General features: G+C 47.9%; 1 long non-coding RNA gene across 1 annotated transcript in view; it reads left to right on the top strand.

Moving 5' to 3' along the window:
* Positions 1 to 1,252: 1,252 nt before the first annotated feature.
* The window catches only part of LOC144761894 (uncharacterized), a 51,041-nt gene continuing 40,865 nt past the window's right edge, over positions 1,253 to 11,428 (top strand). The window contains exon 1 of the long non-coding RNA XR_013595936.1: positions 1,253 to 1,278. This is a non-coding gene — a long non-coding RNA (uncharacterized LOC144761894). The remainder of the gene's footprint in view (positions 1,279 to 11,428) is intronic.

Here is an 11,428-nt window from a genome sequence, read left to right as displayed (position 1 = left end):
CACGTTTTCTTTGTTTGTATCTAAGCATTAGGGATTACATGTAGCAGTACTTTTTTCTTCTTGTGCTGTCTCTTTTTATTATTATTTATGTTTGCCTTTGTGTGTGTTTCTCTCTTCCTGTTGCCCTCTTTCTCTCCCTGTTTCTTTACTGTGCTCTTTCTCGGGTTTTCTATTGCTCCTTGCTCACTCGCTCCTTCTTGCGCTTTCTTTCTCCTCTATCGCTCCAACACTCTCGCTGTTTTTGTCTCTGTTTTTGTCTCCTGCTCTTTGTACATCTGTCTCTCTGTGTTTCTCCCTCAGGCTCTTGGTTTCTCTTTCTCTCTTTTTTCTATTTTCCTTTCTCACGCTCTTTTTGCTGTGTGTTCCACTCGCGCTCTCTCATCTCTGTCTTTTTCCCCCTCTTTCTTTCTGTCACTCAGACAATTTCTGTTTCTTTATTGGGCATCCTCTGTATTTCTCTCTCTCTCTCTCCATCTCTCCCTCTCGTATTCGCAATATCCCTCTCGATCCCTCTACTTCCCTTCTCATTTCATATCGTAGTAGCCTATTTTGAATAAAAATGGATTCTACAGAGACTCTTTGTTGCAAATGTTTTTTATAAGGCATTTTGTATAATGAACTTCTTTCATACAAAATATGCATCTGATAGCAAAAAGTGAAAACCTTGATTTATCGGAGTTTGGCAAAATTTCATGTTTGCATTTACTTGACATTCTATGTGCATCTGCATGACCCGTGTGTGACTAGTAAGGGCAGACGTCCAGAAAACCACGTGTTGCTGAAATGATGCACATAGCCCGCAGTAGTAAACACGTGATAAGGAAGAAGGCGCATCAGAGCAGCGACTAGCATCTGGGCTGTGGAAATGGACAACACGCACGTTCTGGTAAATGTCAGAGTGGAACAGAAATGCAGCCATGTGTACGAGTACCCGGAGGCCCTGAGTGACACACCCTAATAACAGCCAGTACCTACGAGGCAGTGGTAATTGCACGGTTCCTCAGGCCGCAGCGCTGAAGCTGTCACCCTGCAGAGAATACGCGGGTCCCGCCGTGACGCAAGTGTGTGACAGGACCTGGAGGCAGCTCCTCTGAGTCACTTTTGATTGATCCTGTTAGTGGCAACTGCATCTGCCTGTGTCCACAGATAGCATGTCCTTGCGGGCTATAAATAGCTGATTTTGCAGCGAGGTGACGTTTGAACCCCTTGGACTGCTCACCCTCTCCCTTCTCAGCTAGGTTTATCCGTCATGATTTAACTGAACATGCGAATTTGCTAGTAAGTGCGCTCGAAGTTGCAATTATAGATCACAAAGTGTATACATTTGCGGAAATGTGCTGCGTACAGAATCTGGGTATAATGGATCAGCCGACTGTTGGGTTAAAGTGCCGCATGATGCTCAAAGCGCTCCGAAATGGCTGTTTCAGTGTTCTTTTCGGTATGAATACGTTTAGCCAACGCTATCACGTTGTTGTGATAGCGTGATCACTAATCACGTATTCCAACCCGTCAGCAAGTAGTTTTATATTTAATTCTGATTCTTTGGTGCAAGGTTTTAGGAAAATTGCACCCTCTACGGGCGCCCTCTAGTGAGCAGTATTAGTAACCAATGTAATACTAATAATGAACTGAACATTTGCTTCCTAACGCCTAAGTAGCTCTCTTCTCATTCTCTTTACTGTAACTTCAGTTTTTGCTGCTCTGGTTCCATGCTATATTTCTAAACTTCCCCTACAGGTCCCATTGGGTTTTCTGGTGCTTACCCGCGTCCAGCATAAGTCTACATCTTTTTTTAGGTGTTGGCTAAAGATAGCTTTACCTGTCTCTAGGCAGACCTATTGTTTCCAGTATGTAACATAGGCGTACAGTAGAATCTGTAACAGGCCTTTCCTTGTGATTGGACGTCTGTCTTGTGAATCTCACAGCATACCTTCTTATTTGCTGGCATTCCTCCCTATTCTTGTGTTTGTCCAATCCTGAAACATTTTTGTCTCATAGTGCCTGACTGGATGAGTTGTTTCCTTCAATTTTTCTATTTTATTTTCAGCACTCCATTGGAGTGCATTTTCACTTTTCCATAGCTTCAGCAGGAGCATTCTTTCCCTCTCAAAAGTGAGCAGCTCTTTTCTTTCACTTCCACCAGCCACTCTCTTCACTTGTGGTCAGTGCTGTCTCTTGTCCTCCACCCAGCTCTCCTTCTTCAGTGCACCCAGCAGTTTCCTTTCACCTGCTCTCTTCAATTGAGGCCAGCACACTCCCTTCTTTTCACACTCCTCCGATGGATTGCTCCTATTTTATTCAAAGAGCATTTGGGAAAACTCTTCCATAGGAAATTGTTTTTTTTTGCCTTGCTAATAACTTTGGAGTTGTTAAAAGAATCTTCAGGAAACTTTCCAAAAAAGTTAATCTGCCTCATCTCCTTCTTGGAAAGTTTTGGGGTGATCTTTCAAGCAGGGTCCGAGAAACGCTGGGATCCTTTGACCTGTTTTCCCCATGCAATTTCTCATAGGAAGTTTAGACACAGAGCTACAGCCAAAATGGCTAAACAAAATGTAACCAAGTTTGTCAGAATGTTAGATCTTTAACCAGAAAGTATGCTTTTTGTGATTTTGCATAAATCTGTTCAGTAGTTTCAGAGAAATTAGGGTTAAAAATGTATAAATATCTAGAGACACTGGAGTACCACAGGACTGTCATATCAAAAGTTAAGATCTGATTGGCTTCCTTATGTCAACAAAAATGCTTAGCGGTCATTTTGGAACTCAGAGAATCAGTCCTGTGTCCAAACAAAATAAAATTACATATGGCGAGGTGCATGATGGGCATACCCTTATCACCCTAAGCCCTGTAGTAGCCTCTGGGACAACCCCGAACTCCTGGGGCCAGTCGTGCAAAAATATATATTCTTAAAAAGGCCCGGACCGCCCTTTACATTATAATCCCTCGGGGCAGACCAGGGCCTGGGAGGTAATTTTTCACATATGGGGTGGCGGAATGTGCATCCTCCCCTTCCTGAGCTACCTATTGGCCCCAGGGACCCCATCCACAGGCCACGATGTCAGGTTGTAAATGGGGGAGTTCACCCCCCCGAGTGGCAGTGTGCCGCTCTAGCTCCCTGAGCCTGTTTCCGGGAGCAGCAGGTCTACCACTGTAGGCCAAAGACCAATTCCTCATGAAGTAGGCAGGGAGAATAGAGATGCCTACTCCCATGCCAGTAATCAGCAAAGTCAGCCTGGCAAAGCTGAAGTGGAAACCCATGGGCTAGAATAAATTATATGTTTTTGAGAATAGGATCCTTTGGCATGAGTGATTGGACATAATGTTTGAAACTGCTGTGTATTGGACATACAATTTGGATATGGTCCCCATATGACCCCCATTTATTTCCGAGAATAGCTTTCAGGTGTTGTAAATTAGCATTTTCAAGCATACATGAGCCTGCCCATTCCCGTCTCACGCATTCATTAATCCATCCACCCACTCATCCATTCATTTACTGTCTTACAATTGGGTCCTCCTGTCAGCTGTTAAGCTGCCCATTTATCCAATTTATCCAATTATTCCATTCACCCATTCATCAATTAATGTTCAACATTTCTATTGTCTTTGCATGCCAGCCACCCATTTAGCCATTCATCCATCTACTCCCCAAGTTGTACACCTGCTCACAATTTAATCCCCCCATTGACCTCACTTAGACCTAGCACCATTGGCGTGGGTCTCAGTTCCATTTTTTGCTGTTGCCTCATGTATTTTTGCTGGTGTTAGATGCTTTGGGCACTGTGCCACAGCTTTCCAGTGCCACAGTGCAAGTGCTCCTTATTGTAAATTGATATATTATTCAGTGTTTCCATGTTTAGCTATTTGGTTTACTTGTCAGACCCTAGTACAGGGCACTGAGTGTGCCCAGGGCGTGTAAATCCAAATGCTGCTGGTGGGCCTGCAGCACTGGTTGTGCCACCCACAGAAGCAGCCTTGTTAAATGTGTCTAAGGTCTGCCATTGCAGAGCTTGCGGCAAGTCTGGTACTGTCATGCTGACTGGGCAAGTGCACTCACTTGCCAGTCCCTAAACCTTCCCTTTTACTTCATATCAGTCACCCCTATGGTAGGCCCAAGGGCAAGGTGCATTGTAGGTATAAGGTAGGACAAGCCCTGATGTGTGTGGCATGTCCTAATAGTGAATTACAGCCATTTTCGTTTTTCACTATTGTAAGGCTACTTGTTCTCCATAGGCCAGAATGGGCTGTTAAAGTTATTACATTTTAAAATACTAACTGTCTCAGTGAACATGGTAGAAATTCGAGTTTAGTATGCCTGAACTCAGAATAATAAAATACATCTTTTAGTGAAGTTGATTTTAATATTCTGTGTTTGCAAATACCACTTTTAGAAAGTAGGTATTTGCTTGTCTAACCATTCAAACCTGCCTCTGCTAGGTTGTGTATTCCTATGTCTGGTTTTGTGAGTGACAGGGCTGGGGAATTCCAGAAGACAGGCTGAGTCACCCGGTGGAAAATATAGAGATCTGCATCTAGATGGGAGGGAGGAGTTGAACCTGAACCTTGAATAGGGCTGTGCCTTCCACAATGCTGGCTCCACCCCCTGGGGAGCGGCGGATGTCTCTGCCCTGCACACTGAAAGAAGAGGAGTCCTGTAAACAAAGTGCTCCAGGACTGTACAGGTCGGAGCGTGTCGCCATCGCTATACCTGCCGTCGCAACTCCGAAAGACGGTATCACCGCTGGAATTGTCGTATTGCACCGCATCGACCAAGAGCACCTCACATCCTCGAGGAGCGCGCCGCCGTAGGATCTGCTGCTGTCGCATCTTGGATGTTGCTGCTGTAGTTGTCGCATTGAGCGGAAGCTTCACGCATCGTGGGAGAAGAGCGTCGCTACTGGAGCTGTGGTCGTCGCATCGTAAGGGTGTCGCCGCTGCAGTCCCCTCATTGAACCGAGGACTTCTCGCATCCCCGAGAAGCGTGCTGCATCTGGAAGATCTTCCCGTCTTTATTTCTTTGTATCTGAACTTTGCCGCATTTCCCATCACTGCGACATTGCTTGTCGTGGTAGTGCAACGCAACCTAAGGTACATTGACGCAGAGTATCGCATCTAAGAACTGACCTGAACTAAGCTTAACTCCTCCATCTTAATGTAATCATAGTGTGTATTTTTGTTGTTTATGGTCTTGTGGTAACTCTATATAAAGTCTACTTATTTTTTATATAAAACCTGTGTGGTGTCCATTTGTAGTGTTGTCACTGGGTTACTGTATGTGGTCACAACTGCATAACTTACAGCGCCTCTGAAGTAAAGCCCTTCTGCTCGTGCCAAGCTACCAAGGGGGTGAGCAGGGGTTATTTTAGGAGTGTAATCCCCTTATCTTGACTAGACGAGAGGGTCCCTATTTGTCACAAGTACCTACCTGTGCCAACTAGAGACGCCCAAATATAACATTGTTGGCAGTGGAAGGATTCTGGATTTGCATTTGTGACTCATGTACAGTGACTGGTGAACACTACTTAGTGAGTGCAGACCATAACGATACCACATACTTTTTGGTAGATTTCTTTTTGGGATTTTTGTTCTATTTTTGAAAAGATGCCTGATTCAGTTGTAGTAGAGAGAGCAGAATCCGTAGCCTCTGTTGATCTTGAATGGGAAGAAGAGAAATTGGAAAGCTACAAAGTTGCACACCTGAAGTACTTTTGCAAAAATTTCAATGTTTCCACATCTGGGTTCAGAGTAAAGGAAGAATTCTACAAGGCGCTAAGGGGCCTGGGTAGAAGCAAGGTAAACCCCTGCAATTGAGGAGGGGGATGACTTGGCAATTGTGCAATAGGAAGGGCCATTGGGCCCAGGAGGAAGGAAGGCACCTTCCCCCGCAGGTAGCATTGGTTCTAACAAAAGTCTGTCTCCAGAGGAGTTGGAGGACGGAGAGAGATCAAGAAGGCATGAAATGGAGATGACCAAGTTCAAGGTGAAAAGGCAACTGGAATTAGAAAATAGAAGATTAGATCTTGAGGAAAAGAAAATGCAGTTTGAGCATGAAAATGTTTTGAGGGAGTTGGAGTTTAAAACCAAAAGTTTAGAAGTTACTCCCTCTGGTGGCAGCATACCATCAGTACATACAGAAAGTAGAGTGTATATTCCCAAGGATGTGGTGAAGGAGTTTTACAAAAATGATGATATTGGTCAGTAGTTCAGAGCCTATGAGGTAGTCATGTCTTCCCACCGGGTCCCTGAGAGAGATTGGGGAGCGGGGTTGTGGGGAAGGTTCCTTAGTGAGGGACGGGATACATTGTTAGACTTGCCTTCTGAAGTCCACAATTCATACAGCCACATGAAAGATGCATTGATGTCTAGATATGGTTTGACCACTGAGCTCTAGAGGCAGAGGTTCAGGAAATGCAGAAATTTAGAAAACAGTACTTGGGTTGAATATGTCACTTTCTTTTGCAGAGCATTGGATGGTTGGGTAAAGGGCAGCAAGGTTAAGGATTTTCAAGGTCTCTTTGATTTGATTGCATTTGAGCACTTGTCTGAAAAATGTTTTCCAGAGCTGCGCCAGCATCTGATAGATAGCAAGCTGACTAACCCTAGGAAGCTTGCTGAGGAGGCGGACCGCTGGGTGAGCACCCGGGTCCACAAGGGTCACGTGGGAGACTCAGCCAAAGGTGGGCAGGGTCCCCAACAGAAGAGTGGGGGGGACAAGGGTAAACAGAAAGAGCTCCGCAAAGGGCCCCAAAGTAGTCCCCAGGGGAACCCCGTGAAAGATTCCCAGCCTCTCCCTGAGAGAAAGCAGGAGGCCCCGACAGTGAGTCCTATTCCCCAGGGGCCCCTGAAGTGTTACAAGTGTGGCGACCTGGGTCATAAGGCGAATGATACCAGGTGCCGCCTGTTTAGTAAACCAGCACCCACTGGTGCTCCGCCCCGGCAGATGGCTAGTCTAGCCTTGGGGAGGAGATCAATGTCCAAGGTGGGTGGGGTTCTGCACAGATGATCCTAGTTTCTTCAGGAAACTGTGAGATGGTCTCAGAAGCTCAGATGCCCAGGAACACTAAGACATATGGGTAGCGAGCGACCATCAATGGCCAAAAGGTGGAGGCTCTTAGAGATACAGGAGCCAGTGTGACAGCTGTCAAGTGTCACCTGGTGTCTCAAGAGCAGATTGTCCCTCATGCATTTTGCCGAGTTGTTAACGCCGACAACACAGAGAGTCATTGTCCAATGGCTCAGGTTCCCTTTAAGTGGGGGGGCCTCTGGTACTCTTCAGGTAGCTGTGAGGCCCGCCATGCCTGTAGACTGTTTGCTGGGAAATGATTTGGAGAGATCCCGTTGGGAAAAGGTGGAGAAAACAACTCACTTTAAGATGGTTGGAATGCCTGACTGGGCGTGCGTGACCACCCAGTCAATGTCAGCCAGTAGGGGTCCTCAAGAGGACCTGGAGCCTGAGAGGAAGGCCCAGGAACCTGCCGAAGAGAGAAGTGGCGGGGCGCGGGAAACCGGCCCCTGAAGTTCCCACGGCCCAAGAGGAGGTAGACCCTGAGGGGGATGCCCTGGAGCCTACCGGGGAGCAAGTAGCTGGACTGGGGGACCTGCCTGAGCTGACCCATTGGCAGCAAGAAGGAGGCGCCTCCAGGGAGGAATTTTGCAAGGAGCAGAGAGAGTGCCCTTCTCTTGTGGGCTTGCGGCAACAGGCTGCAAGCCAGGCAACAGGTGATCAGTCAGGGTCACACTTTTATTTTATTTTATTTTACAGGATTTACTGGGAGAATTGTCTCCTGTATAGTGAGCCTAAGGTTGCTGAACCTGGGTCAGCCCTTTTGCTGGTGGTACTCCAGAAGTTCAGAGCCTTCCTACTGGGGCTGGCTCATGATGTGCCATTAGCAGGACATTTAGGGCAGGACAAGACATTTGAGAGGCTTGTCACCCACTTTCATTGGCCCCAAATGCGCAAGAGTTCAGATGCTCATTGCAGGACTTGTCAGACTTGCCAGGCAAGTGGAAAGAGTGGGAGGAAGCACAAGGCTTCTCTCCAGCCATTCCCTGTGGTCAGTACCCCCTTTGAGCAGGTGGGGATTGACATTGTGGGGCCACTGGACCCCAAGACAGCCATGGGCAACAGGTTCACCCTGGTCTTGGTGGACCATGCCACCCAGTACCTGGAAGCCATACCTATGAGGACAGTGACAGCCCCCGTGGTGGGACGAGCACTGATGGGAATTTTCTCCCGATGGGGATTCCCTCGCGAGGTAGTGTGGTGTAACCTACAAGTTCACCACTCCTTACCACCCCCAAGGAAATGGACTGGTTGAAAGGTTCAACCAGACCCTGAAGGGCATGATAATGGGTCTTGAAGAACCCATGAGGCGTAAGTGGGACATCCTCTTACTGTGCCTACTGTTTGCATACCGTGAGGTGCCACAAAAATCTCTAAGGTTCAGTCCCTTGGAGCTTCTCTATGGGCACCCAGTCAGAGGACCTCTGAGTTTGGTTAAGGAAGGCTGGGAGCAATCTCCCAGGAAACCTCCCCAGGATGTATATAGCTACATGCTGGACTTCAGAAACCAGACTAGGCGTTTCAAGCAACTCGCTGAGGCGAATCTGGAAGCCAGTCAGGAGGAGATGAAGCGCTGGTATGACCAGAATGCCACTCTGGTAGTGCTTCAACCTGGCCAGAAAGTGTGGGTCAGGGCCCCAGTGGAGCCCTGTGCGCTCCAAGATAAGTGGACCGGACCTTTTGAGGTTGTGGAGCTCAAGAGTCTGGTTACCTACTTGGTGGTCTCTTAGGAACCCCTTGAGGGTCCTACATGTCAACCGCCTTAAGCCCCACATAGAGAGGTCTGAAGTGGGCATGCTCTTGACAACAGATGCTGGGATGGAGGAGGAGACTGAGCCTGTCCTGACCTCCTGTCAGCCTCAGAGCAAGATGGGTCAGTGGATGGTGTTAACCTCTCTTCCACCCTGACCCATGAGCAACAGAATAACTGCCGCCAGTTGCTGGGACAGTCTCCTGATCTGTTCTCCCTGGTTCCTGGTGTCACAGATTGGTGCGTCCATGATGTGGACACAGGAGACAGCTTACCTGTGAAGCACAAGTCTTACAGGGTTACTGACAGGGTGAGGGCTTGCATCAAAGAGAAAGTCTCCAAGATGCTTGCGCTTGGGGTGATTGAGTCCTACAGCAGTCATTGGGCCAGCCCAGTGGTCTTATTCCCGAAGGCTGCAGCGACGGGTGCCACACCTGAACTCTGGTTCTGTGTGGACTACAGAGGGCTCAATTCAGTCATGAAGACTGACGCGCACCCCATCCCCAGAGCTGATGAGCTAATTAATCGGCTAGGGGCTGCACGGTACCTCAGCACGTTTGACTTAACGTCTGGGTACTGGCAGATCGCCTTGACTGATGGGGCAAAAGAGTGGTCAGCATTCTCGACAACAGATGGACATTTCCAGTTCCGGGTTATGCCCTTTGGGATAAAGAATGCCCCTGCCAACTTTCAGAGGTTGGTCAACCAGGTGTTGGTTGGACTGGATGAGTTCAGTGCCACCTACTTGGATGATATCGCAGTGTTCAGTGCCAGTTGGGAGGAACATCTGCGCCATCTCTGGGAAGTGTTGATGGCGCTGCAGAAAACAGGCCTCACGATCAAGGCGAGTAAGTGCCAGATCGGGCAGGGTTCCGTGGTGTACATGGGACACCAAGTTGGGAGCGGCCAGGTGGCGCCCCTACAACCCAAGATTGAAACCATCCTATCCTGGCTTGGGAGCCACCCAAAACCCAGACAGAGGTGAGAGCCTTCTTAGGTCTCATAAGGTATTACATGAGGTTTGTCAAGGGGTGTGGCAACATTGTTGTACACTTGACAGAGCTGACTTCCAGGAAGCAGCCCAAGAAGGTGATCTGGACTGACACCTGTCAGAAAGCTTTTGAGGCCCTGAAAGCTGCCATGTGCACGGCGCCCGTGCTTTTGGCACCCAACTTCTCAAGAGAGTTTATCGTTCAAACAGACGCTTCAGATCATGGTGTGGGGGCTGTTCTGTCACAGATGAATGAGGAGGGCCTAGATCAACCTGTAGCCTTTATCAGTAGAAGATTACATCAACAGGAACAGAGGTGGAGTGCTATTCAGCGTGAGGCATTTGCTGTGGTTTGGGCACTGAAGAAGTTGAGACCATACCTGTTTGGGACTCACTTCTGGGTTCAGACAGACCACAGGCCCCTCAGATGGTTGATGCAGATGAGGGGTGAGAATCCAAAGCTGTTGAGGTGGTCTATTTCCCTACAGGGTATGAACTTTATGGTGGAACACCGCCCTAGTACAGAACACGCCAACGCTGATGGTCTGTCCAGATTTTTCCGCCTTAGTAAAGAGAACTCCCAGGAGTTAGGGTATTTCTCCCCACTTTTCAGTAGGAGGGGACATGTGTTAGACCTGGCACCATTGGCGTGGGTCTCCCTTCCATTTTTTGCTGTTGCCTCATGTATTTTTGCTGGTGTTAGATGCTTTGGATACTGTGCCACTGCTATCCAGTGCCACAGTGCCAGGGCTCCCTATTGTAAATTGATGTATTAATCTGTGTTTCCATGTTTGGCTATTTGGTTTACTTGTCAGACCCTAGTACAGGGCACTGAGTGTTCCCAGGGCGTGTAAATCCAAATGCTGCTGGTCGGCCTGCAGCACTGGTTGTGCCACCCACAGAAGCAGCCTTGTAAAATGTGTCATTGCAGAGCCTGCGTGCAGTCTGTTACTGTCATGCTGACTGGGCAAGTGCACCCACTTGCCAGTCCCTAAACCTTCCTTTTTCTTCATATCAGTCACCCTTATGGTAGGCCCAAGGGCAGGGTGCATTGTAAGTATATGGTAGGACAAGCCCTGATGTGTGTGGCATGTCCTAATAGTGAATTACAGCCATTCTAGTTTTTCTCTATTGCAAGGCTGCCTGTTCTCAATGGGCTGTTATAGTTATTACATTTTATAATCCTAACTCTCTCAGAGAACGTGGTAGAAATTTGAGTTTAGTATGGCTGAACTCGGAATAATTAGTGAAGTTGGTTTTAATATTCTGTGTTTTCAAATACCACTTTTAGAAAGTATGTATCTGCTTGTCTAACCATTCAAACCTGCCTCTGCTAGGTTGTGTATTCCTATGCCTGGTTTTGTGAGTGACAGGGCTGGGGAATTCCAGGAGACAGGCTGAGTCACCCGGTGGTGAATACAGAGATCTGCATCTAGATGGGAGGGAGGAGTTGCACCTGAACATTGAAGAGCTGCGCCTGCCTTCCACAATGCTGGCTCCAGCCCCTGGGGAGCGGCTGATGTCTCTGCCCTGCACACTGAAAGAAGGAAAGGAGTCCTGTAAACAACGTGCTCTAGGACTGTACTTGCCTTCCACAATGCTGGCTCCACCTCCTGTGGGGCGT

This window comes from Lissotriton helveticus, chromosome 6 (assembly GCF_964261635.1).
Source record: "Lissotriton helveticus chromosome 6, aLisHel1.1, whole genome shotgun sequence".
Taxonomy (NCBI): domain Eukaryota; kingdom Metazoa; phylum Chordata; class Amphibia; order Caudata; family Salamandridae; genus Lissotriton; species Lissotriton helveticus.
This window is presented reverse-complemented; position numbering and strand designations above follow the sequence as displayed.